The sequence below is a fragment of the Solanum pennellii genome, chromosome 2, assembly GCF_001406875.1.
Source record: "Solanum pennellii chromosome 2, SPENNV200".
Taxonomy (NCBI): Eukaryota; Viridiplantae; Streptophyta; class Magnoliopsida; order Solanales; family Solanaceae; genus Solanum; species Solanum pennellii.
In genome coordinates, this window is record NC_028638.1 from 16779632 (window position 1) to 16803274 (window position 23643).

At 30.6% G+C, this 23643-nt stretch overlaps 2 long non-coding RNA genes across 3 annotated transcripts; one reads left to right on the forward strand and one right to left on the reverse strand.

Moving 5' to 3' along the window:
• Nucleotides 1-7201: 7201 nt before the first annotated feature.
• On the reverse strand, nt 7202-10161 carry LOC114076175. The gene is made up of 4 exons (XR_003577012.1): nt 10114-10161; nt 9132-9197; nt 7779-7832; nt 7202-7404 (listed from the first exon to the last, which is right to left on the reverse strand). It is a non-coding gene; the product is annotated as an uncharacterized LOC114076175 (long non-coding RNA).
• Nucleotides 10162-21399: 11238 nt separating this feature from the next.
• LOC107010774 lies at nt 21400-22857 on the forward strand. 2 transcript variants are annotated; one of them, XR_003577013.1, is made up of 3 exons: nt 21400-21552; nt 22120-22161; nt 22590-22857. It is a non-coding gene; the product is annotated as an uncharacterized LOC107010774 (long non-coding RNA). The 2 variants fall into 2 exon arrangements; XR_001455749.2 differs by lacking the exon at nt 22120-22161.
• Nucleotides 22858-23643: the final 786 nt, after the last annotated feature.

The window sequence follows — 23643 nt, forward strand, 5'->3', positions numbered from 1 at the left end:
AGTACTTTTCATGGGTGTGAGGTTCTCCACATCTAATGTGAGGAAGGCTATGAAGTGTTTCAGAAAACTCCACTTTCTTGTTATTCTTACTATGTCTAAGGTATATTTAAATTCTAGTTCATAACTCATCGTTATGCGCTTAAGATTGTTCCTCCTAGCAGAGATTATGCAACAAATGCTAAGGCTCACAATGCTAACGTTGTTCCTCATGTGAAAGACCATAAGGTTACGACGGAGAGTTTCAAAATGTGGTCCACCTTTTGACTTAGAGTGTAGCCAATCAGAATAGTTAATTGGTCCAGTTCTTACAAATACTCATGTTGGATCAACAGCAACTTGAGTTAGAGATTTTTTTTAGATGAATATGCATAAGTTATTAGGGTCGCAAATTGATGGGGACTCAAAGAACTTCATTGATAAGGTTAAGAAAATCTTTGGAGTAATGCAAGTGATTGGTAATTATAGGGTATAGTTGGCATTCTACCAGCTTAATGATGTGGCTCACATATGGTGCACTCAGTGGAAAGACAATAGGGTTTATTTTGGATTTTACTCCCAATATAATAGTATTCTTAGGTGTCAATCCAGAAACTCTTTCAGAATCCTTCTCTCAATCTCTGCTCCAGTTGGTGACCCAGTTATAAATAGACTGGTATACAACATTGCCCTGTCATAGTCTCTTACAAGTCACCTCAACAAATCTTGTAGAGTTAAAAATGGTAGATTTCGATATCGTTCTAGCCATGGATTGGTTACATTGCTATTATGCCTTAGCCAATTGTAGAACTAGGATTGTTCATTTTCATTTTCATACAACCAATATTAGAATGGAAGGATAGTATCTTAGCGCCTATAGGTCGATTCATTTCATACCTTAAGACATAAAGATGATCTCTAAGGGGTATCTATATCCTTTAGTGCTGTGAAACCCCAACTCTTGAGTCTGTTCCAAGTTAATGATTTCCCAGAAGTGTTTCTAGAATATCTTTACAGAGTTCTTTTTGAAAAGGAAATCGACTTTGGAATAGATTTCTTTCTAGATACCCAACCTATTTTATTCCTCACAAAATGGCTCACACTGAGCAATAATGAATTCAAAGAGCGGTTGAAGGACCTTCTAGATTAGGCCTTCATAGGACCTAGTATTTCTCTAGGGGATGCACTAGTTTTATTCGTGAAAAAGAAAAATGGTTCTCTTAAAACGTGCATTAACTATGCAGTTGAACAAAATCACAATCAAGAATAAGTATCACATCCCTAGGATTCATGACTTATTTGACTAACTTCATGGACTATATTTATCTATGATAGACCTCAGATCCGGTTATCATTAGCTCACTGTCATTGAAATACCGACACCTACAGAAGTCGTTATGATCATTATAAATTTGTAGATATATCAATTGGACTAACCAATGCTCCTACAACTTTCATGGATTCATGAATAGAGTGTTCAAGCAATATCAGGACTTGTTAGTTATCGTCATTATTGATTATATCCTCATGTAACGACCGGGTTTCGTCATTATAAAACTGCAAACGGGGGGAAATTTGGGGCTACAAAAACTTTTTCGTAGTATTTGGATTTTCATAACCTTGTTCACATTTGGAGGAAATCAAAATCTTTTAGGTGTAGAGAAATCTAGTAGAAATTTGGTGAAAAAGCATTTAATATTTTGATTACATGAGATGTTAGATAACTCATTAACAAACACGTATAACTTTACAAAATTGAATTCGGGTGAGTAGAACCCCCTAAATTGAATTCGGGTGAGTAGAACTCTCATAATTGAATTCGAGTGAGTAGAACTCCTGGAATCCACTTACCATAAAGGGTATTTTTTTAGCGTCATGGGTTACAAGTGTGTTGTGAAATGGGAATTTGGAATTCTTAATTTAGAACGCCGATTCAAGAATGCCTCTCCGGTGGGGTTTTGACCCACTCTAGTGCCGCCGCTACAGCAGGATGAGAGTCGATGTGGCGGGCCAGACATGACCTAATATCATTAATAAACCCCTAAATGACCTAATTATGAACTTTTTGACTTTTAGAACTAAGGAGCAACCCCCAGGTGACTCTAACTTTTTTTTCACCATTCTTGAGGTTGAAGTTAAGCTCTTCACTCCCCAAATCCATTTGTCAATTCATAGAACGTAATAGAATAGATTAATATTGGTGGGGAAGGGTTTTGTTATATATTATATGGTGGAAACAACCCTAAATTTGATGATTTGAATCATGGTTTTGATCTAGGGTTCTTAGAATTTGTAGTAATCTAGATAATTAGTGATTATTTATTGAATCCTGCATTATATTGATTGTTTGTAGACCAAGAACAAGCTGAACGAATCCAGAAAGGGGATGATCAAGTTTCTTAAGGTTTCAAGCTTGTTTCGAGGTAGGTGATGGTCATTATTTCATGATTTTGTCATGTATGCGTGTCCGTGCTTCATTATAATACTTGTATATGTATGAATGTTGCAATGTTCATCACATATGATCATGATGATCTACTTGTGATTGTGATTGTGGTGTGTGAATTAGATCAGATATCCACGTTTAGGCATTCATGCTATTGTTTCGGGTGAAAATATTACCCAAGCTTTAAACATACTTTCTCATAAGGATCTCAGCTGAAACAAGACTCAAGGGAAATAGTACAACTCAGTTTTATTCCAACCGCATGATTCATATGAATATGGGTGCATTACTTTGAAACTGAATACTTAACTTACTCTTTGGCTTCTCTCAAGCCTCTCTGGAGTCTCATCACTTTCTCAAGATTTTGCTAAGAACAACTCATCGAGTAAGGACTGACTCTGCTTTTTAACCACCTCTAGTATGATGGGTAGACGAATGAATCTGAGAAACGCACGAGTATGAATAAATCTCTATGACATAGCTCTATTGCACGATTAAGAGTATGAAAGAAAGGAAAATTTTCTTAGATGTTTGTAGTGCCTCATTTATAGAAGTGGACCCTCAAAATCATAAACAATATCCTACTTGACAAGGCTTCTTAGACACCCTAGGACACTTAAACCTTGTGCTCTGATAACAAGTTTGTCACGGCTGAGCATACACCCTGGACGTGGCCGACACTCATGAACCATTGTTGGTCCCCAAGCAAACTGTCATCCTGGTTGACTACAAGCGAAAAACTAACTTAAGCATAATATGCTCTACTCGAAGATTATATACTCAACTTCAAAGATTATATACTCAACTTCAAAGATATTATACTTGAGTTGATTTATTCAACTCAATATAAAGAAACAATACACATTTAATTATGGAAAGCTTTATAAAATAGTAAAACCAACTTAGTTCGTTAAAGAAAATGCAATAACAAACTCAATGCTACTTATATAATAAAGTAATGTAGTTTTTGTGGGAGTTTCTCTAATCAACAACCATTTACTTAAGAACTATAGTGATGATACAACATTTTACCTCACGCTGCTAAGGATCATCATATACATTGCCATCAGTATAGGACCTTAACTTAACTTAGTGGATCCATTATATTAACTTGAGTGATCATCCTAATAATATGATCCTTTAATACCCATGATGACTACATGGTTTATGAAGAGTTGAGTTAATATGAACTCGCATTCCCGTATCGGTGCTCAATACTCCGAAAAATATACTTAACTAATATTTCTTAAAAAAAACTTCTTCCTTTGATTTGAGATAATTACTCAAAACATAGCTTAAAAGTTCTCTTGGAATTGATGTTCCCTTTCTTGCTCAAAACTCTTTTGGAAATCTCAGTTTCCTTTCATCTTAGATGTGAAAACATTTGCTCTTGGAAATACTTAGTTCTCATATATCATTTTAAAGAAAATGAACTTTACTTCTTACTCTTTACTCAACTTCAAAGCTTAAGTCTTGAAACAAAGTTAAAACATTTGTAAAAGACTTCTTAAAATATGGTTCATGCCAAATTATGGACTTGAACGACTCAATGCAAGGTTTTCAATAACCATAGATAAAATTCAATACTTGGAACTTGAGAACTTTAGTGATACTACATCTAAAGATTATTCGACTCAGATGGTTCATGCTGAATTATGGGCATGAACTACTCAACTCAAGGAGTCAAAGACACTTCTCATCTCAAGACTACTCGGTTTATAGTGTTCATGCGGAATTATAGGCATGAACAATTTAACTCAAAGACTTCATGGGTAACATGCAATAGTCCTATGATTAGAATTATAATCTCAAAGGTATTAAGGAATTCTATACTCAAGACATAGAACTTTAAAGATGCTCACGCTTATGAAGTTCATGGGGAATTATGGGCATGAAACAAATCGACTCGACAATGTACATAACAATATGAAACTCATATATACGACTCTTCTCATTCTCTGACTTACTTCCTCAAAACTTGGTTCAAATTGGTAGTTGATCTCAAAGGATTCACAATTGAACTCAAAGGCTTTCTTGAACTTCTCTCTCTTGAATATGAATTATGAAGTCAAGAGTTATGTTCATGACATGAAAGATCTCATGATGACAAGGTAGACGCACGAATAGATTTTCTCACTCTCATACTCACTTTATTGAGTCTTGAAACAAATTATTAGATCTTGTAAATGACACATAATAGGCTAAAATGGGATTTTCTAACTCTCAAGACTTTAGCTTTTAACTCTACCTTGAATTTGAATTATGGATTCAAAGTTGTGGTTTGTGATAGGATGGATCTCATGATGTTTAGGATCTTAGATAGTTAAACATGAGAAATGACCAAGAAATCACTGTTTGGAAGCAAGTCCTCTACGCGGAGATGTTTTAAATAATTACTCACCAAATTAAATTTTGAGACAGAGGAGTCCGCGTCCTAACCGCGATGCAGAGAAAACTTTTGTACATATGGGGAGCAAGTCCACGACGCGGACTTGTGTGCCTGATCATGCTGGACCTTTTTTCTTTTATGTTTTCTAATCCCAGTTCGCCTAAATTCAATGTTTTTGCTCAATCTCTCTTAAGATTCAGATACCCAACACATGCACACTCGAATCTAACTCTAAAAACTCTATATATTGACACAATAATCTCAATAGCTCCTCAACTTCAGCCCAATTCAAGAACGAAAGCAATTTTATGAATACATAACAAGAACATTAAAGCTTGTACATTCTAGAACAAAATTTAACGCTGAAAATTAACATGATTGGTGTGTACCTGAAAGAATCATCTTCTTGAAGAACTTGAAGAAAAATCTGGGAAGATGAACTTAGCCTTTGCGTTTTCTTGATTTTCTTGAGCGTAGAATCTTTGGAGTGCATGAGAGAGTTTGATTTGTGAAAACTGATTTTCTACACGTTTAGGCAATTTAGATGACCTTTCAATAGTTTTTTAGGACTAAAATACCCTGGGAGTCAGAATTATTTTCCACCAGGCAGTGAGGTCTTTATTTGCTCCGCGTCGCGGAACCATCGTGAAGCTTCTACCAGGTTTGCACATTATTAGTAAATCAGTCATAACGTTTGACTTAAAGCTCGGAATTGAGAAAACTCAGTGACATTGGAAAGAGGACTTGAAGGAATTTAAGTTAATATCTTATGGTTCTCCTAACTCATCCTGTAATAAAATTTGTGGTCATTGAAGTTACCCAAAACTTAAGAAAGCTTACGAGTGACTTAAATACTTTTCTCTTTGGTTCTTCATGGAACTTAAGGTACTACATCTAGTAACCTTAATAATCAAGAAATTTTAAATTGCTTGCAAAAATCTTACTCACTACGAAGAACGGTTCGAGTCTTAGCTCGAAAATTTAATGGGGTGTTACCATTACATAGGTCAACGTAAACTTGTCAATTTAATACTTTAAGTAGATTCTCACTAGAAGATGCAAAGAAAATTGTAGATTTTATTTCTTTTATTTTTATTTTTATTTTTATTTTTATTCTTCTTAAAATAATATAAACATGATTTTATTAAATATACAAAGTTAAAAAGTAACTTAACTTGTTAGAACTAAATTTCATCTAATATTATTAACTGCGTAGTGTAGAATATTAAGTTTCGCACTTTGATGAAGAACAAGATAAAAATGACATTCTAAAGCATGCAAGAATAATTGCATGTTATGTAAATTTTACTCTAAATTTAATGATATAAAACTATTAATCTATTTCATATCATAATGTAAAGAATAAACATACATAAATTTGAGCAACTTCATAACATTGAAATCACATCTTGCATAATTATCAAATCAAATAATGTAATGAAGATCAAGTGTTACCTTTTGTGAAATTAATTCACAAAGAAAATACCACAACAGAAAGCACGAACAAAGAGCTCAAACTCAACTTTTTTTTGTTTGATTTTGTTGTTGTGCGATTATTTTTTTGTTTGTTTGTTTGTGTTGCTTGAAGGAAAGAGTTTTTTTTTTGGCATATTTGGTGTTGTGAGTATTGGAATAATATAAATGTATATATGTTGTTGAATTGATAATGGTGGAACTGATATTTTGTTCTTTCTTTGGAAGGTTTTTTTTTCTAGTGTGCAGTGTGTTGCTTCTTTTGGTTTTTTGTTTTCTGTCCGTTGGGTCAGAGAGGATCTATGTTGTATTATGTGTGTGTGTATGAGAGGAAATGTTGGTGTAGGGTGTGTATGGGAGGAAATGTTGGTGTAGGGTGTGTATAGTGTGTAGTAGTGGTGAGGAAGAGTGGTGTATATTGTGGGACTAGTTGGCTAATGTCCGTGCTAAGCACTGGTCCAACATAATTTTTAATAAGCAAATTTTTCTTGTTTTTATTTATAAGTTGTTACGGAATATTGTAATTTTTAGTTCAATGTAACTTTCAACTCTTGTGTCGTAACCATTTAACTAATAAGGTAGAACTTGACTTTGAATTTGTTTGAATTAGTAAAGCAAGTTTTTGAATTAAGCTGGCATATCTAGTGAACTATCTTTGAGTGGAATCTACTTTGATACCTTTGGCCACTCAACAATATTCTTGATTTATATAGTTGTGTATGATTTACTTTCATTGACTTAAATCTGTTTTGATACCTTTGCACACTCAATAATATTCTTGATCTACATAATAACGCCTATTAATTTGCTTTCAGTTCTATGAACACAAAATAAGAGGCGAAAATAAAATAAAGTCAATTTATCTACTGCAATGGTTGATACAATATTTTGAAATAGAAACACATACATAGGCATAATAAAAAGACAAAACTAAAAAAACTTCATTGAACCTCCAATAGTATGAGTACAAGGTAGATCAAGAGTGTCAAAGAAGAGGAAGTGTTTTACATGAGAATAAAAATGTGTACACTTCAAAATCACCTTCACATCTTAAGAAGGCCAAAAACTTCAACATATTGCTTCACCTAATTTTTTCAGGACATTTTGGTCATTCTTATACCTGAAAACGGAAATAAGAAATTATATACCCTAGTGCTTATATATTCAAACAGTGTAAAAGCTTTAAGTATCTACTATCACAGTTTGATAAATCAAGCAACTCTAAAGTCAATTTAAATAGACATTTCCAGTGAAACAAACTTTGGGTCCATTTTATCAGAAACTTGGTTCATTTTGAATGGACTACTCGTCAAGATGATAAAAAGTTCAATAGCGTTATCGATAGAACAACATTACACTAAAATTTAGATATTACAAAAATCAGTCATCGAACATTATCAGTGCACAAAATATCATACTGTAGATCTTTTTTCAAGGAAAATCTGTTATAGGGACTCAAAATTTAATGAGTGAGAAAAAGAATATAGAGTGTACCTGAAAGTCTTTAAAATAGCACATAAATTTAATCTTGAATAATATTTGTATCTTCTGCAAAAGAGAACTCGAAACTCAAGTGAAGCTACACAATCGAAGCCTCATTGAAAAAAGCTGAAAATATTAATGTGCTAATTCCTTTTCCATTACAAAAGCTGATCAAGCATAGATTTGTGTACATCATCTCAACATAATATATTTCACATAAAAAAAACATTCAACCATAGAAGCAATATTGATGATAATACGACCTTATCTCCAAGACAATCTTTGTATGTAAAGAAAGCACCACAACCAAACAGGATTACATTTTGGTTCCATAGATTAAAACTCAAACTTACAATAAGGTGTCAGCCACAAATACCCTTGAAATAAAAAAAATCACATACTATATCGAGCACTCAAATAAATGTGTTTACAGTATTGTTAAGAGTTTTAAGACAATCTAATTCTACTTTACCTTAATCAATCTTCAATTGAGAATATTTGGCTAGAAAAAGTAAAATTCATATGACATATAAAACATGCCTCAGAGCTACATAAACTATTAAGAGTGAGAACTCATCCAAAATAAGTAACTATGAATCTTTCTTGTAAAGGAGAAAAGAAGTTAATCATATTTTTTTAGAATAACAAACACATACTATAATTTATTTTTTGTGCTTTCTCATCCAGTGTACGATATTTACATTCACATTGGGAGGAAGTCCCACATTGGGAGGTAAAGGGCTCCCTAACAAAGAAAAGAAAACTCGAACCTGAGATCTCTTGATTAAGGATGAAGGAGTACTTAGTCCTCCATCACAACCCTTCTTGGTAACACGTATTTTTTTATTATTATTAATAACCAATAAGTATCTAAAAAAATATTTCCATTGTTAATAGTCACACCAGGCTCAAGTAAAAATTTACAACAGATATCAGATTTGCTTGTCCATTTATGAAGTGTTTCAAAATATAGTAGAAATTCATTTGTGGAGTATCAACAAAGAGTCATTTCAGTTGTATTCTCAATATGAAAGTATGGTTGAGTTATAAGTTTATTCACCCTTTTCATCTTTATTATAGTATTTATGGAAGCAAATGTGCATCAGATTTGTATTGCAAGTGGAGAAAGACAAAAGTTAAATCAAATAATATTCTAAAGAAAAATGATTGAAAAGACATCAGATAAATCAATTAAATATGCACCTTTTCAGCAGTTTCTTTGCACATTATTCCATCATTTTCGTGGATCCAATTAAAGTTTGTTGACAATGAAAGTGCTTATTTGACATTTAAAAGATAGATGAATGAAAAATAACAACACATGATAGAATTATAACTTATTTAAGAAAAACGATATGATATTACCATTCAAATTCACTTCACGATCTATGCAATCATCAACTGATCGAACATTAATATGTTGCTTGAGATCTGTTGAAGCAATTGACAAAATAAATAAATAAATAAATAACAATAAAATGTAAATAAAAAGACCTTCTATAAACACAAATAACAAATGGAGAGAATTCCAACATTATTAGACTATCTTGGTGAAGTGCTATTTTCCTTCTCTTCTTATTAGTCCCAAGTTTATGTTCTATATATTTTGTCATGTACATAGTCTAGCAACAAAATTCCCAAATACAATCTTATTATTTATTTGCATTACGACAATTTCCAATTCAATTACTGTAAACCTTGTTTACAATTTTTAGCAATGATTAAAATTTGCTTGAAATAACACAATGGGACTTAATTAAGTTATCAAATGTTTTCAACTATAATTCCAAACAAATGCTTACATGTTCAATAAAGAAATACACATATGAAAATACTTAGAAATGAAGCTTACCACTAATGTAACCACCTTGATTCTAAGGCAAATACCCAAAGAACCTATTACATGTTATTACTCAAGAAGAAAGAATTTCATGAAATGACTATCGGATTGAGTTTTATCAGCTTCAGATTCATTTTTCTGTAAGTTAAGCCATCAAAATTAGAACAATTTGTCTTAGGAAAAAGGGTGATCAAAATAATTGACATAATCCATTACTAACCTTAGAGAATTTTATTCATGTAGCATGTTTATATTCTCATTAATACCTCTGACGACTATATGCAATTGATATAAACTAGTAAATGAGTACCAAATCAGTTTTGAAAAGAGCCAAAAGGCCAGCAATGATGGAGGATCAAATATAAAACGATAAAACCCATTTCAATCAAGCGGCAATATCCCCAAACCATCCAACGAACCAAAATTTAGAACTTCTGAAAAAGAAATTAGCGAGACAAAAAAAAGAATTAAAGTCTAGACCAAACAGAAGAAAATAAAACAAATTACCTTTTGAGGGAGAAAGAATTGAATTTAGATTCAAAAAGTCTGCTTATGAGTGAAGGAAGAGAAAGAGAGTATAGATGTTGGATTACAGTTGTTTCAGCAGTACACGTGGCTTGCTCACCAATGAACATAGCAATACACGTGTTGACAGAAAAAACTATAATAAAGTACACGCGTTAGATATAATTCACTTCTAAAGAATGTAAAATTAATAAAGCATGTAGTACAATAGTTATTGCATGTGTCCGTCCTTCAAAGTATCACTTCTAATAAAGTGTGATAATGGAGATAAAATGGGTAAAGGTGGGGGTAATTGGTAGAGANGGGGGGGGGGGAGGGTGAGAGTAGATTATTATTATTTATATTTTAATAATTAATTATAATATAATGTGATATAATATGTTAATATTATTTAACTGTTTTTTTACTAACCAAAATTAATTAGCTAATAATGAATTCTAATTAATAAATAGTAGCTTATTTGCTAAGTTAAAATTATAAGAAACATATATTTTTATATACTTAATTTTTTTTTAAAACAGAACTTGCATAAATAAAGAACTCAATTTTGTTTAGTTTTCAAATATTTTAAAATGAACTTATAACAATAAGATAAAAATAAATTTTTTAGATCCTAAATAAATATTTAAATATTAAAAGGTGTAAAATTTTTGTTTGGTTAAAAACTAAGTGCTCACACAAACCACGAATGATATCTTGAGAAATTCATTACATGATATTGATGCGTACATAGGTGTTATCATTGTGTTCTAACGGGCTTAATTGATATGACACTATTGATTAGAATTATTTTAATGATTTTAGCTCATTCTTGTTAGATATTCCTTATGAGAGTAAACACTTGATAATGGTGTATCTAAGGTTTCAAAAGCTCCAGATCAACAACTTCACAATTTCGATAGGTCTCATCCCAAAGATTTAAGTGACAGGTGTGTTAACCGGTGTGTTGATCTTGTTTTTTCTTTAAATGCGTGATGGAGTTATTTGTTGCACTCTAAATAAGAAGGTCCTACTAATTCTTAAGAGTGAACGTTTTAAAGAAATCTTGTTCATCAATGATTTTCTTAAAAGTATTCACTTGTTAGGAACATCCAGGACCTCGATGATTAGTGTGCAACAACTATCAACACCACGGTTTTCAAGAAAATAAGATCAACATACTGATTTAACTCTTTTTCACTTAACTCTTTAAAATTCTCATTATTAGGATTGTGAAGTTATTGATCTAGATCTTTTGAAACAACAGACACACAATTATCAAGTATGGCACCCTCCTAAGAAGAATTAAAAAAGAGCTAAAATAATTTAAAATGGCGCATCAATCGTATCTTATGCATCAATTTCCGTAAAAGGCAATAATTTATCTATGTATACATCAATATCATGTGATTAATTCCTGAAGAAAACCGCTATAGATTTGATCAAACAAGTTGGATGATAAGTTGTTAATTTTCTCAACATCATATCATGATATATCTATTTCTCTATGCTAAATGAGATCCTTCTAGTTAGTTATTGCGTTACAAAGTTTTTTTTTATCATGTAAAGAAATTTTTTATCAAAATCAGTTCCAAGATGATATTGTCAGGCATACAAAATAGATAAAGTTAAAAAATTGATTCAAGCAATATTTTTCTAGTATTGCAAAATATCAATGAGACATATAAAAAAGAAAGATATCCAAAATTCATGTTGATAATATTAAAAAGCTCAATGTTTATCGTCAATTATTGACCAATCAACTTAATACTAGTTGCCCTTTCTACACTAGAAGTTTCACTATTTCTTAAAATTATTTTACCTTAGATCCCCCTTTAAAGATGAATAAATAACAAAATTTGATAAATTCAAAGGTAAGAACATAAACATGTCTTTATACAAAACAAAAATCAAAGTAAAACCTTGCCAAAATTTAAAATAACTTGCTATTGAACAAAATATATCAAAGATTCACCAAGAATCAAATAAGGAAACATGTCATAAAAATTTTCAATTACCACCCAAGAAATTATTCAAATGCTCGAGAGCAAAAAAAATATTTCCTGACAAAAAGCAAAGGATTAAGATTAAAAATATAACAGATCTTTAATGAAGCAAACACAAAAAAACTATTTCCTAGATCATGATGATACATAGTAAAAATGAAGAAAAAGGAAAATTCAAAGAATGATCAAAGTAAATGATATCAAAATCATTTGAGAAATGAAGCAGTTAAAATATAATTATAATTTAGTAATTTGTCTCTACATAGTAAATGTCTAAAGTACATAGAGCGAGAAAAAAAAATATTAGATTTATATGTTGGTTTTTTATGTATAGTTTATCGTGGTACTTTTAGCCTCTTTTTCAACTTTAATGGAGAAGAGGCTATTAGCAAGGCATATTGATTCACTAGAAATATACTCGAAGATGGTTTAGGATTTAACCATTATAACAATTTTATGCAATGGAATGATAAGAATGAAGCAGTGTGGATGTAATTTTCTTCCCTCATCATCCTTTTATAGGGGTTTTGGCTAATTTTTATATGATATTTGAATTTTCTTTTTTAAGAAAAGTTAAAAGTTTATACCTATAATTGATATGTTAAGATCTTTTTCTGATTTTCTTACTATATTGGAGTTTGACTTTTTTATGGAAGAAAAAGTAAAATGTTATCATAAATGATTTTCTTTGTTGAGGGATAAAGTTTGAAGATTTTCTTACCTTAATTGAGTTATATTTTTTATGAAATTTTTTCTTAAATATTACTATGATTGATTCATATTCTGGGTAAAGGTTTAAATATTTTCTTACCATATTTAAATTTTAGATTTTATTTGTTTAAAGTCAAACTATAATCATAATTGATCTTTTCTTGGGGGGAAATATTCGAATCTCTTTTCTTACCATATTTTAATTTTACAATTTTATATAAGGAATGTTAACGTATTATCGTAACTAGTTTTTATTTTGGGAATAATTTTATATATTTTCTTATTATATTTGATTTTTAGATTTATGGAAAGGAAGTTAAAGTATTATCATAATTGATTTTCTTTCTTACGGAGAATTTTGGAATTTTTTTTTCATATTTAAGTTTTAGTTTTTTATAGAAGAAAAGTTCATGTATTAAAAAATTGACTAGTATACGTACCTTGCAAAGTGTCATTATTATAAAAGGTAACCAATTTTTAAATAAGAAATAACAACAATTTATTATTAATTTGTCAATATTTTAAAAATGAATTATAAGAAACTTAATTATTTAGTTGAGGACGTTAAATTAATATTATTAGTACACTACTTCTTTGTTATGATATAAAAAGATTATGATATAAAAACAAAAAAAGATTATTTGTAAGCTATACTTTTAGTTTTACAATATACACTGTTGAACTTTTATCAAGGAATTTGTTTTTGATTATTTTACCTTGGAAATAAAGAAAATACTTCAATCGTTTTAATTTATTTGTCCTACATTTATTTTAGTCTACTTTTTTTAAAAAAAAATTAATCATTTTTACCAGTTTTTTAATTTTTCACATGAAATGTTTAAGTCATAAAATTAAAGGGCATTTTATTGTATTTGACATATGTTTGATTTGAAATCCTAAGATTTAAAATTCTTTTTTATTTTCGTAAATTCATTTTAAATTAAATTGGGAGAAATAAGTTAAAATGGAGAGAGTAATAAATAAATTACTATAAAATAAAAAAATGAATAAACAATTTAATACATAACTAATTTACGTTTATCATTGAAATTAGTTGAATAAAAACAACAGTGCAAATCCTAGATTTTTTATATAACACTTTTAAATGAATTTGGGCCAAAAAAAAGTGTTTTTCTTACATCATTGCATGCCTTATCAAATACATAAAAATATGGAAGTTTTAAAGAAGTTCTCTGTAACACATCGTATCCTAGTCAGACAAGAATGCAGATAACATAAGTTGGAGGTGCCACAAACGGGCACCACCGACAGACCGTAGGGTGACCTACGGACCATAGGTAGGGTCTATGGATGGTCACCTGCAACTCTCCCCGAATAATTCCAAAAAAGTGTTCACGGTCGGACCCACGGACCGTAGGTCAATCCACGATTGTGGTCCTGGTCTATGGGTCTAGATCCCAGAACGCAGCTTCTGAAAGCCAACTACGGTTAATAGGACGGACCGTGGGTCAGTCCACTGACCATCAATCAGTCCATCGATTGGGCCCGACAGCTTTTAAGTCAGGGGTCGTTTGGTTTTTTTCTTATGTGTTGGACCCCTAAAATATGTAGTTTTGGTTAGTTTTAGCCTAGTAACTTAATTACTACGTAATGTGCTCAACTCATTCTCCAAAAATTCATCAAGTTGGACACAAGAAGGAGAAGGAGTCGACCAACCCTCTCCAAGAATGCAACAAGGTTTTCTTTAGTTCCAACCTCGAAATCAAAATATTTCTCCGTAAATTTCGTCACCAGGTATGTGAGATTTCACTAGTGGGTTCCTTTAATCCATTAGTTCCCTAGAATTCAGTCAGACCTAGAGTTTCTAGAATTTCAGCAGAGTATAATGAATTTGTTATTTTAGTGTTACTAATCAGATTATCATGTAGTAATATTATTTTGGCCAGATTCATGCATAAACTCAGAATCCTAATTATTCAATTACATTAGCTAGGACAGATAGACAGATACACATGCCTCAGTTTTGAATGCATCATTATCAGATATAAATGTTGCATTTTCAAATCAGATTATTGAACCATCCACTTTACTTAAGTTATGCTATAAAGTTCATATATTTAGTTGGGAGTAGTCTTTATACCTAGTTGGAGTAAGGTCACTCACCCTCAAGTCCCAGAACTATGTGCCCATGTAAGTTATGAGTTCCCTTTGTGGGCATCAGTTCAATGATCAAACCAATCATGCGTATATACTCTAACAGGTATATTGGGTTCTCTTAATGAGGCATATATATCGGACTCCACATTTAGCTTATGTGGTTTCATGTCGATTATTAGTAGCTTCCACAGTCCGGTTTTATTGTATTGACCAGGTTATCAGTTACAATTTAATATTCAGTTTCAGCATGTTATAAACTTGGTCATTGTCAGTTAGTTCATTTTCAATATTTTCAGTATAGTATCATGCTTATCTTATACCATTACTTGGTTATATGCTTTGTTCAATTATATATATTGTTCATCTTTATTCTATCATGCATGCTTAGTACCTTTCAAAAACTGACACATACTCTGTGCTACATCTCCTCGTGATGTAGGTTCAAGTCCTCAGCATCTAGATCACGCATAGATTGATTCTTGATCCCCAGTTCAGCAGCATCGTGGTGAGTCCTCATTCTTCGAAGACGACTGACATTTTTCCTATTCATTCTTTCCTTTTTAGGTTCACTTTTTCCTAGATTTAGCTGGGGCATGTCCCAGCATCTCTAGTCGTTTTATTTTAGACATAGTTAGATTCATCATTAGCTTTGGAGTTTGATATTTAAATTGTCATTAAACTCACATATTCTTTATTCAGATAATAATGGGTGTGCCCCATCATTTCGGTTTTATGATAATTTAAGCTTCCGTATAGTACTTTCTTAATTCAGTGTTTTTAAGTATTCTTATGATATGCAAGCAATGTTAGCTTGGGGTCACATGTGATTCTAGGCACCGTATCCACGTTCTATGTAGCTAATTCGGGGCGTGACATTCTCATTTTTATCCTAACTCAATAAAAATAGTTTTTTCCTCCAAAAAAAAAAATTAGTCTTTATAGTAAAGTGATATAATTCCAATGCAAGATTGTCATATCATGCTTGGGAGTCCATGGCAGTTTAATAGGAATGATATTCATTATAGGAGAAAGAATAAAACGCATCTTGATCAAAACAAAATAAAATATAAACTTGCAACTTTAACTCCATCTCAAGTTTGTGAAGTTCAGAAACATATGGCAGAACTAATGAAAAACTTTGAGAGGGAAAAGAAGAGAGCATTAAGGGAGTGCATGTTGACATTCTAAGAGAGGAACAAGGAGAGTATGTGTTGTGTAAAGATATTGGAAAGTCAAGGGATGAAAAAAGTAAGATCGATTAGAAAGAAAAGAGAGATGTCCATGATAGCATAAATGAAAAGGATGGTCATGAGGTAGAGGGAGAAAAACAAGAATGTTCTAGTGAGGTTATTTTTTATTCTAACATTCTTAATTACTTCTTGTTCTAGTTGTTTTGAATCTCTTATAGGCAACCATGGAAACGTTTGCATAGAAAAATCATCATTAGATGAACATAATTCTAAGGTGGTCGATACTACATGTTCAATTGAGAATGTACATGTTGATGAGAACGATAGAGGTAAATAGAATTATTTTGGGTAGATAAATGAGAAACTCGTGATAAAAAGTTCAACAAGGCAATTGTGGATCTAGCGTCTATGAGAAAGGAAAGACGAGCTGATTTTATTCATGTGCTACATAGGAACAAGTGTGGTATATGTATAACTGGTTTGTTCATATTCTAATTATTCTTAAAAAAAAACTAAGGTCTTTGTTGAGGTAATGAACTACACTCTTAATTCTTATGTTTGTGACTGTATTAATTTTGAGTATGATGATATTTGCTACAAGTCCATAACGGTAATCGTCAAGTCCAATAAGAGCAAGTAATTACTTTTGGTTAGGACGTGATATGTTTGTGCAAGGAGGATTGTGAATAAGTATGATACTACTGATCAAATACTCTTTGTTGGGTCTATTCATGATTTCTTTCTTAGGTATTGGAACAATTACTTGGAACTTAATGGATATTCTAACTTGAAATATAAAGGTTCTTCTTAAGATTCATGGAAATTCATGTATTTATGTAAATAGTTTTTTATGTGGAAGAGTCTTTGGGAGGTAGTATTGAGGAAGAATTATTTTTTAAGAAGAGACGAATGGCAACATCCATGAGGGCGTACCCCATTGAAGTTGAATTTGAAGAAATATTATTTTCAAGAATGATAGCATTTATTGAAGATCTACTTCATTAAAGGAAAAGGATAAAGCTTTAGAGGCTCCAACCAAGGAGTTCAATGACAAGCATAATGGCCTTCAATCGTAGATCCAAAGGTGTCTTGTGGGGGAATAAGAGCTAAAGCGTATGAAAGATAAATTGTCCAAATGCGACAAATATTTGGTGGCTCAAATGGATGTCCAAGAGCAAAAATGTTGGGGTTCAATTCTGAGTAAATTAGAATAAAAAGTATAAGCCATAACATAAGTTGCTTTCTACCCAAATTTTGAGACAAAGACTAGTCAAACTTTCCATGATTGTCAAGATTATTTTCCTATTTTGGTTTTATCTTGTTTATTTATTTAGCTATAGGTTCCTTGATATATGGACTTCCTAGTTCAGCCTTGAAAGAGTACAAAATTGGTAGTATCCAAGGAAACTCTACTCCATTGAAGGACAAAGATAAAGCTTTAGAAACTCCAAGTAATCCCATAAAAAGATTTTAAACACATGAGTTTAATGATAAGCTTCCATCACTGATCTCAATGTGTCTTGTTTGGTAAGAATATCTCAAGCTCAAGGGAGATGAATTGTACAAATGCTACAATTATTTTGTGGCCCAAGTTGAAACCAAGAGTAGGAATATTGGGATCCAAAGTTCAGCCTTGAAGAAGCCCAAAATAGTGCAAAAAAAAGGCTCAAATCCGCCCAAAAGGAGGCAAATTTCATGGGTAAATCACATAAATATGCCATATTATAAAAATATTTACCATTTATGTCAATGCAATTACTCTAACTAAATATAAGATTTTTTTGGAATTAAAAAAGTTTCGCCTCTTTCTCAACCTTTTTTCCTCTTCTTCTTGTTATTCTTCTGCTTCTTCGACTCTTTCTTTCTTTCTTTCTTTCTTTTTTTTAACTCTTCTGCTTCTTCGTCTCTTTCTTCTTCTTTTTTTATTCTTTTACTTTTTTTTCTCTTTCTCGGGTGTTATTTATCTTCATCCTCTCTTTTTTTTTCTTTTTTTTTCTTTTTAATTCTTGTTCTTTTCTTTAAACTTTTCATCTAAATAACTACATTCCTCAAATCAGTTTTTGTACATGTCACTATTTTTATTCAAAAACAAGACGAAAAGAGGGGAGAAAACCTGCAAGTTTGTATAAAATCACGTTTTTAAGCAGAAATCTTAAATCTTTAAAATAACATAAGCGAAAGTTCACCATTGCTGGTCATTATAAATTTTCCAATTTTGAATTCATTATTTGAATTTTACGAATTTGATAAATTTGAATAGGTAGTTCCTACAAATAATTAAAAATGTCGTTTGGAGTTTATATCTCAATTTTAAGAGAGTTTGGTTAAGTTTACAATTGATATTAGGAGAATATTAGATTGAACAATTGTATTAAAGTTGAATTAGATAATACAATGTTAATGCACATTTAATTCATTTTGAAGTTTTTTGATTGATTTGTTACTATTGGATACTTGTTTAATTCATTATTGATATTACTTATCAGTTTATTGATTATCGTCATATTCTTCATTAGTTAGGTTTTACATTCATTCTTAATTCTCTTTTCTAATTCAACTTTAAATACGGTGTAATACAATTTTAATGCAAATTTAATTCATTTCACAGCTTTTTGATTTATTTGTTACTATTGGATACTTGTTTAATTCATTATTGATACAAGTTTAATTCACTCTACAGATCATAGTCTTGTCAGTCATAGTTACGTTTTCCATCCATTCTTAATTCTCTCTTTTTATTCAAATTTAATACCATTCAATACAAGTTTAATTCAAATTTAATTCATTTTACAGTTTTTAATCAGCCTAATTTATTTGTTCCTATTTGATACTTGTTTAATTCATTATTGATATAAGTTTAATTCACTCTATAAATCACTATCTAATATTTTATTTGTTACATTTTTTTTATTCATGCTTAATTTATCTTATACCTCAACTTTAATACTTGTGTAATACACTTTTGTATTTTTAATTCGTTTTGCAATTAATCTGTTGATTTGTTATGATTGGTTACTTGTTTAATTCATTATTGATACAAGTTTTATTCAGTTTACATGCAGATCAAAGAATGCTCTTTTGTTTTCTACATTTTGCATTCATATTTAATTCTCTTCTATTAATGCAACTTTAATATGTTTGTAATATATTTATAACTCAAGTTTAATTTATTTTGCAGTTTCTTATGCCTCTTTATTTGTTACGATTATACTACTTCTCTTTTAATAATTCAACTTTAATGTGTTTGTAACACACTTTAATTAAAGTTTAATTTATTTTGCAATTTTTTATGCCTCTTCATTTATTACGATTATATTACTTGTCTAATTAACTATTGATACACGTTTTATACAATCTAGAATTATTGACTATTCTACGAAAATAAAGGGAAAAAAAGTACGAGAGGGAGAAAGAGCAACAAAAAAAGCAAAAAAGAAAGAAAGAAAGAAAGAAAGAAAGGGAGAAGGAAAGAAACAAAGAAGAAAAAAAAGAGAGAGCGAGACACAGAAAAGTAGAAAGAAAGAAAGAAAGAAAGAGCGAGACAGACAAAAAGAAAAAATTAAAGAAGTTGATATAAATGGTAATAATTAAAGAGTATATTTAAAATAAGTAATTAATTTTAAAAGGAATGCATTCACGTAATTAATCCAAATTTCATCGCTTAATTGGAGCTAAAATTAGCAACTCACAAAGCCCAAAAGGGACTCAGACGCCACGACCAGTGGGGCCACAAAGTCCTTAAATGAGCCACAATTATTAGGTTTTAGTTTTCACATTACCCCCCCCCCCCACACACACACACACCATCTAGGGTTTTATTTTATTAAGTTCTAGATTATTCTTTTGGGATTTTATTAGGGCTAGTAGTCATCTTATAAAAAAAACACATCATATTGATATTAATAATATTTGAGATAGTTCTTTAGAAGTTTTGTAACTTGTTCTTTGAGAATTTGTCTTTAAACATTTACTAGTTTAAGGTATAGAGTAATTTCTCTTGTGATATTTGTGATTTATTTTTGATATTCTTTAGAAGGTGATTAGTTTATACTAATTATTATCTTTAGTTACTCATATAGAGGTCAAGATCAGAATCTAATGTTTTGATTTATTTTCTCAAGTAAAGGTATTATATTTCTTCCATATATCTATTTGTTGTTAGAATCCTGGCAAGGCCTTATAATATAAAAAATCTTGGATCCTTGCTATGAACTTTTCCATATATTTTACTAGTTACTATTTTAATTCTATTTTTGCTTCTGCACTCTATATTGAATATATTTTTGATCTCCTTAACCCCGTTGTTATCATATTGTAACATCTCGGAAATGAAAAGTCAAAATGGAAAGAGAAATTTGCAGAATTAACATTGGTACAGTTTGTATGAAGCCCATCTATGGTTCGTAGGATACTCTAGTGGAACTTGAGTTGAGTTTTTTTAAATTTCAATTCTCTGAGATGTTCAGCAAGTGAATACGATGGGTCGTAATAATTCCTACGGGTGGTAGGAAGTGCTCATCGAAGTGATTGTGACTTAGGGATCGTTTGGTAGAGTGTATAAACATAATACCCAATAGAGTGTATTAGCAATGCAAGCATTAGTAATGTGTGTATTAATTATACTTGTATTAGTTATGCATAGATTATTTCATATGCATTGTTTGCTTTGGTGTATTAAAAATAGTATGCATTGTATAAAAATATTTACTTACAAAAGTATCTTTCACAATTATGCAATTATGGTGGAAAAGATGTAAAAGTATTTTTGATGTGTAATTGGGTCTTCAACCATATTAATGCATTTATTAAATCCTTTGCATTACTAATATATAGAAATTAATGGTATTAGTAATATATTTCTCAAAACACAATAGAGTGTATAACTAATGCAATCATTAATTATACATAGCATGAAAAATGCACCAAACAAGGGGTTACTAATATATATATATATATATATATATATATATTGGATACATTATTTTTGCTAATACACTCTACCAAATGACCTCTTAGTGACATTTTGGAATGGTTTTGAATTCAACATCCACGTCCTACGGACCATAGAAACATTCACGGCCTAAAGGACGAATTCATGGAAGTATGTCCAATTAATGAGCTCTAATAACAGTTTTAAGATTGACCTAGATTTTCCGTATAAGGTCTTATGGACCGTAGGCCCAACCGAAGACATTGCCCGACAATTTTTAATAAGGGTGTTTTAATATTTTTTTCTACCCATTTAACCATTAAAATATGTCATTTTGACCCTATAACTACCGCAATAATGTTTATTACTCTTCCAAACTTAGCCCAATCCCTCTCATCCACTCATACTCACAAATTCTTTCAGGGGTTTCTTCTCCAAGTTCTCTCCAAGGATCTTCAATTCAATTAGGATTTCATCAAGCTTCAAGGTTTCTCCCTCCATTTTCAGGACTTTGATTACCCAACGTATATGCAAATTCATCAATGGATTCCTTTCATCCATTGGTTTCCAAAAGAAAATCAATCTCTAATTCAATTTCACCCAAATTATCTAGGTTTCATGTTGATCTTCATGGGTCCAATTTATTATACTAAATTTTTATTATTCAATATTATTATGCACGATTTGATTCAAATACATGTATTTTAATTGATTTCATATAGACCTATGTTTTATGCTTGACTTTATATATGAACTCGTGAACTTCAATTTATGAATTGATTATGAATTCATGCATATTTTATGAAATTGATAATTTATAACTAAAAGGTATTTAAATATAAAATTTCAATGATTCATGAAAAGGTTTTCTTATTTGAAAAGAAATAACGATTTCAATGCTTAGATAAGTAATTGTTTTAGGAACAAGTTTATGAAATCATGATTTTTAAATGAGATATTCTAATATGAACTTATGATTGGATTGATTGTCTTTAATTGTTGTCTTTCCAAGTATTTCGATGATAATTATTTATTTTCTGTTGGGATTACTTAGCAGTGAGAGGACTTCGAGATAGAGGTCTTCCCATTATGAAAGGTTGGTCTCTAGAAGCAATCTCCTTGTCTCATACTACGTGCACCCGTAGGATTGTCTTAAGTGACCTAGCTAGTGAATCCACCTTATAAATAATGAATGATACAGACTTCTAACTTGGAAAAAAGGTTTCTATATTTTTGGTGTTAAGGTTACATCGGATTTTATGTTATAGATCACATAGTCTTATTGTCGGTTAACAACAAATATCTCGCAAATGAGCTATGTTTTTTTAAAAATCTTTTAGAGCATTTTTAAGGTTTTCAATATGCATTGACCTTGTCATGAACCATGGATTTACAACATCCTACTTTGTCATGCACATCATGTTCAAGTTCATCAAATATCATGCCTACGATTTATGTATTTCTCTTAACTCATTATTATCAAAGTACTGATGCACAATGTGTCTGTATTGTTTCATAATGTAGGATCCAACGTTCCTCCTCTTGGATGTGGATAGACAGAGATTGCTCTACTACAACTGGATTGGTTAATCATCATATTTTGAGAGCAAGGCTATGGACTGCTTTATTGCTTTTTGATGTCATTGAATTTTCAGCTATCATTTATGACATATGGGTTTGATCTAGTCACATTTATGAGTAAAAAAGGCTTATGTCAAACTTAGTAGTATTTCACATGTTCACTTATGTACTCAGTTGATATCTCTTATCTCATTTACAATGTTGAGACTTATATTGTTTACTATTTTTTGAGCATATGCTTCGTACGTGTGTTTCATGTAACAATTACAAAATAAGAATAAAGACTTATGACAATAAAACTATCAAAGAAAACTAAACTAAGAAGTCTGATAGAGAAAAAAAAGACAAAAAGAAACAGATTTATGAAAAAAAATATAATGTAGACATTATTTTTATAAGACTGATTTATATAGATGAAAAAACATGTACAAAATTAGTAGATAACTCCCTGAGTTCTTATCGACTCCTTCCTTATCCTATCAAAATTCAAGAGTCTTCTTCATCTACTTTAACTATAGAATTAAAATAATAGCCTAATAATCTTGGTAGGGGTTTCATGATATAAAAAAATTGAATTTATATTGATAAAATAGAAGGAATTTCAAAAGATATCTTAAAGTTTTAGTTTAAATATTTGGAGGTTATGAATATGAAAAGACGAAAGTTATGAATATTAAGAGTATAAAAGTTCAATAAGTAATTAGAAAATTATAATAAATAAATGAAGAATACGAAAAAAGAAAATTAAACTTAGCAAACCATGTAAAAAGAACAATTAAAGTTCTTATCACGTAATTAAGCGTCAATGAATTTATGTTTGTGAAGCTAGAGTCATTCTTTAATAATAAAGAGGACATTATCAATGTGCATCTCCATTTTGCAGATTTACACCTTTTAAATTATTAAATTTCGTTATTTATCATAAAGCATAATATTTTATCCACATAAATTATATTATTCATGAGAGGGGTTAAGGAAAAAGTTATGAGAAGAGAAA